This window comes from Orycteropus afer, unplaced genomic scaffold (assembly GCF_000298275.1).
Source record: "Orycteropus afer afer isolate SDZICR_OR568_19922 unplaced genomic scaffold, OryAfe1.0 scaffold00170, whole genome shotgun sequence".
Classification (NCBI taxonomy): domain Eukaryota; kingdom Metazoa; phylum Chordata; class Mammalia; order Tubulidentata; family Orycteropodidae; genus Orycteropus; species Orycteropus afer.
In genome coordinates this window covers 326,005-331,902 of record NW_006921757.1, presented here as the reverse complement: position 1 = coordinate 331,902, position 5,898 = coordinate 326,005, and positions in this window count along the sequence as shown.

Genomic DNA, 5,898 nt, shown 5'->3' with positions numbered 1-5,898 from the left:
TACCCAGGACTAATGAAGATCTAAAAAAATGCTAGGTTCTACCTTAAAAAAAAAAAAAAAAAAAACCTAGGACTAACTTTACCAACAAGTATAAGACACCTATGCTTTGAACATGAAATACTTCAGTAAAACACTTGAGATATGTAATTACATGGAAAGGAGTGCCATGTTTCCAAAGGGGCAGACTGAAAGTATTGAAGAGTTCAGTTGAAGATTTGATGTAGTTCCAATTAAAAGTCCAAGGAGATCTGTGTGGTGGTGTTAAACATGCCACAGTTATTCTAAATTTATTCGGAATAAATACATAGGCAAGAATAGTTAAGAACAAAATTGGAAGCTGAATGTTATGGACTGAGTTGTGTCCCCCCCACAAATGTATGTTGATATCCTAATCCTTGCACCTGTGAACGTGACCTTGTTTGGAAATAAGGTTTATCTTTTGTTATCAGTTAAGTTCATGAGATCATACAGGAATAGAGTGGGTCCTGATCCCTTCTGAATGGCATCTTACAAAATAGAACAGACACAGAAGGAGGAAGACACTCACAAGGAGAAGACACTATGTGAGAATCCTTCTAAAACCAAGGAATGCCAAGAAACGCCTGGGGCTACCGGAAGTTTAAAGAGACAAGGAAGTCTCTTCTCTGTAGAGCCCACAGAGAGCAAGCATGGCCCTGCTGACATCCTGAGTTTGAACTTCCAGCCTCCAGAGCTATGAGAAAATAAATCTCTGTATTTTAGAGCCACCACCTTGCTGCATTTGGTTATGGCGGCCCTGGGGAAGAAATTATACCCTCTCTCATACCACATAATACAAATAAATAAATTCCACGTGGATGAAAGAGTTAAGTGCAAAACATGTTGTTCTTAGTTGTTGTTGAGTTGCTATCAACTCACGGAGACCTGTGTGTGCACAGTAGAGCTGCCCCAAAGGGTTTTCAAGCATGTGGTGGATTACCAGGCCTTTCTTCCAAGTGCCTCTGGGTGGGTTCCATCTGTCAACCTATGAGCTAGTAGTTGAGGGCTTACCAGGGACATTTAGTGTAAAACTTTCAACCATTCTAAACACACAAGGAAAATATAGGTGGAAAAGCTATGTGCTTTTCAAAGAAGTAAGGAGTTTCTAAGCATAAAAACAAAAGGAAAAATCAATAATTTTCATACATAAAATTTTTAAGCTTATCAAAAACAATTTCACTGAAACTAAAAGCAAACTGGTGCATATAATTGCCAAGAAAACACACACGGCTACTACTCTTAGTATGCAAGGAGGACCCTAAAACTTTAATAGAAAATGGGTGAAGAACACGCACAGACAATTCACTGACTACTCATGACTATGCATGAAAAAAACGTTTAACTTCGCTGGTAATCACATCAACTCAAAATAAAAGATGGTAAGTTTTGCTTTATAAATTAACACTATTTTATATGATAGTACTCACTATCGACAAGGGTTCAGTAAAAATTGTCCTCCTCATTATACTGTTCAGTGTATAAGTTTGTACATTTTTTTAGAATGCAATTTGGTGCTATGTAGAAAGAGACTTTTAAAAATCCATACCCTTTAAAAAAAAAAAAAATCCATACCCTTTAAAAAAAAAAAAAAATCCATACCCTTTGAAAGGCAATATACCAAAAGCAAACAACAAACACAATACCACTAAGGAAAAGGAAGACATGGAAAGGTGCCCAAGAGATACAGGCAACAAAGGTCAACCCTTTTCCATACACAATCCTGCTTTATGAGTAATAACAAGCATTAATCTATGGGTGGATACATAGGTAGACCGGCAAAATGATCAGGTGTATGTAGGCGGAAATACACCCATGAGCTCTGGTGCAGTAGTGGATAAGGCATTTGGCTGCTAACCAAAAGGACAGTAGTTCAAACCAGCAGCTCCATGGAAGAAGATGGGGCAATCTACTTGCATAAAGATTTACAGCCTCAGAAACCCAGTGGGGGTCGCTGTGGGTCCATCCCGGACATGATGGCTCAGAATCAACTAGATGGCAGTGAGTTTGGTTTGGTACATATAAGTTTGGCAGATGATATTTTTACATAAGTATTTGTATGTGCTATAAGAATGTTCATATATATAATAAAGCTAACAGAGGGCAAAGTTATGACAACTTCTTAGCCGCAGCCAAACACCTTGAGGGAGTGAGTCTCTGGGCCCTTGGGCTCATAACCATGGTCACTGGGGACATCAGCCTCAATTGGCATAACACACTACACAAAAACACTGTTCTACATACTACTTTAGTGAGTAGCAACTGAGGTCTTAAAAGCTGGGGAGTGGCCATCTAAGATGCAACAGTTGGCCTCTCCTCGTCCAGAGCAAAGAAGAGTGAAGGAAATCAAACATGCATGGAAACAATTAGTGCAAGAGACCAGTGGACCATGCAAACCTCAGCCTACATGACCCAGAGACCAGAAGAACTACATGGTGCCCAGCTACCACCGCCAACTATTCAGAAAGAGATCAGAATTGAAGATCCTGGGTAGAGTGAGAGAAAAGTGTAGAATGAAACTCAAAATCATGGGGGGAAAAAAAAAGACCAGGCTTACTGGTCTGATAGAGACTGGTGAACGCCCGAGACTATGGTCCCTCGTCACCCTTCAAGGCCTGGAATTGAACTTACTCTTGTGGCTTAACTTCTAGCCAAACAATACAGAGGCCTATGGGGTAAGCAATTACACCAGGTAGGTACACTCCTGAGAACAATCAACCATGGGAGACCAGAACAGCAGCATTTGCACAGCGTGATAGCTCAGAGGGCAGGAATGCACAGGAAGGAAGGACACAGGGAGAAGGTAACCACAGGGAGGAAGTGGGAAGAGAGCTGTTACCTTGTGGGGATTGCAATCAATGTCACAAAACAAAACATGTAGGAACTATCGAATGGAAAACAAATTTGCTTAATAAATTTTCACCCAAATTACAATAAAAAAAATAAAACTCATACCTTTTGATTCAATAATTCTCTTTCTAAAAATCAATCTTGAAACCATTAGAAATTTAGACAAATACTTATCTACAAAGATGTGCATCCCTGGATTACTTACAAGAATGAAAACTTGGAAACTGCCTCAGTGCTCAATAGAGGAATCATGGAACATCCACGTAATGAAACACATACTTGCTGGGGGAAAGGGGGTCAAAGGAAGTCAAAATCTTTATCTTTTCTTCTAGACAGTTTGATTCAAGGATGGCTTTAATTTTCTATAACACTCTTTCTGAATTTTTCAGATTTTCTGTATTAAGTGTGTATTATTATTTTCATAGTCAGCACAAATGACCATATTTATTTCTAAAAACCTCCCATTGCTTTTCTTTCACGATAATGCACTGCTCCCCGGGAGCCCGCAAAGGATTTCTCATTATTTTCCCCTTAACTGAGAGGAAGGGCTGCATGTGCCCAACATAGCCTACGTGCTCGCTTTCTCTTTACAGCAATCTGTAACGAGAAAGATTGGAAACCAAAGAACAGTGCTTCAAACAGGGGGCTGGCTAAACAAAATATGGCACCCGAGTGGTGGAAACAGTTAACACACCCAGCTGCTGACCAAAAGGTTGGCGGTTCGAGTCCTCTCAGAGACACCTTGGGAGAGAGGCCTGGTGATGGAGTTCTGGAAAAGCAGCCATTGATCCCCCTGTGGTGGCCATGGGTCAGAATCAACTTGACAGCAACTGGTTTGGTTTCAATGTTTGGTTGATTGGTTGCAACAGTTCTGCAAAGCCTTATCACCTGCATTTTACAGATGGACAAAGAGAAGACCAGAGGGTCTGAGTGATTTGTCCAAGGCCATATACCCCTGTCCCTTGGCCTCTGTCCTGCCTCTCTGCAGCCTCCTGGGGAGGGTGGGTTGGAAAGTGGGCAGGGGTGAGTTGTGACTTCAGGGAGGTGCTGAATCGACAGCTCCTCTCTCTTCCCTGCTCCCCAGCACGGCTGAGATGGCAGCCGACTGCCCTCCAGAGCTTGGAATCTCTGAAGGAGCCTTCACTTTCCCTCAACCTATAATGAGAATGGCCAGACTTCATCTCACCTACTTTGGTCATATTGTCAGAAGGGACCAGTCGTGAGAGAAGGATATCATGCTGGGCAGACGGTCAGTGGAAAAGGGGAAGATGCTCAATGAGAAGGATTGACACTGCGTCTACGACGATGGGCTTAAGCATGGCCACGATTATGAGGCTGTTTCAGGACTGGGCAGTGTTTCTTTCTGTTGTACACAGGGTCACTATGAGTCTAAGCTGAGTCTATGGCACCTAACAACAACTTAGAGCAGCAAAGATCCCTTTACTCCCTCCCTGGAAAGGACAGACACTGGTCCCTTTTTAAGATCCAGCTATTGCTAAATCTCGTCAGGGGCTCAAACACTATAGCTGCTGTGGCTGGTCCCTGAGAGTCCATGTGGCCCTGTCTAGCCTCTGTGTGCACCATCCACCTGGCAAGTGTGTAAACTGCTAGGGGAAGGGAGGTCATCAGCACAGAGCCATTACTCCATGAGCACAGTGTCCTGAAATGGGGCCTCTCCCAGCTCACTGCCTTCACTGTGAAGTCCTGCTATCTACCAAGCAGAGATCCCGAGTGGCACAAATGATCGGCGTGCTCATTGTTAACTAAAATGTTGGCAGTTTGAATCTACCCTGAGGTATCTCGGAAAAAAGATCTGGCTATCTACTTCCAGAAAATCAGCCATGGAAAATGGGACAAGAAGAAGAGAAATACTGAGAATTTTCACATATTGTGAAGAATGTAGCCAATGTTACTGAACAATTTGTGTAATAATTGTTGAATGGGAACCTAAACTGTTGTGTAAACCTTGTGAAAAAACACAATAAAAAATAGTGCCTAAGGCACTTGACTGCTAACCAGAAGGCTGGTGGTTCAAACCCTCCAGCCATTCCTCGGAAGGAAGGTTGGGCAATCTTCTTCCATAGTGATGCTGCCTCAGAAACCCAAGGAGGGGTCGCTATGAGTCAGGTCCGACTCGAAGGCACATAACAACAACAACAACAAGGAAGAAAACCCTACGGAGCACAGTTCCACTCTGACACACACTCTGGGTCACTATTAGTCAGAGGTGACTCAACGGTGATTATGATATGGCTACTGTTATGATCTGTCTTAGGCTAGGTTCTCTAGAGAAGCAAAACCAGTAAAGAGTGTATATATACACATACATATAAACACACATACATAGAGATTTAATTCAAGGAAATGGCTCACACAGTTGTGGAATCTGGCAAATCCCAAATCCATGGGTCAGGCATCCTGAGTCAGGTGGTTGCAAGGGCTGACAAACCCAAAACCAGCAGGTCAGATGGTGGGCTGCTGACTCAGGGAGTTGTAGGAGTTGGTGAGTCCCAAAATCACCAGCTCAGGCGGCAGGCTGCTGGCTCATGTCCAAGAGCCAAAGGTCAGATGATAACAGGTCAGATGCAGGATCCGGGGTGAGAGAAAGCTTTACCAGACCATCCAATGTCTGTTGCATGCAGGCCCACCCTCAAGAGTATTTCCCTGACATCAGAAACCTGAAAAACGGTGTGATTTGAGTGAGGGTATGACTCTTGTAAGAGTGGACTCAGGACGTACCCCACACTAACCCTGCTTTATTAATGTATAGGGTTTAGGATGTAGAACACATAAAATGGAGGATAATCACATAAGACTACAAAAATGGAGACTACTTATACAATACTGAGAGCCATGACCTCGTCAAGTTGACACATAATGTTAATCATCACAGTATCTATTATTATTTGAGTTAAGAGAGCCCGTCACCCTTGGAGAGTAAGGGAGCAGAGGCAAATGATTCTTCCAAGGACTTATCACATCCTGTTATAGACTGAATTGTGTCCGTCACCAAATATGTCTTGTAGATCCTAA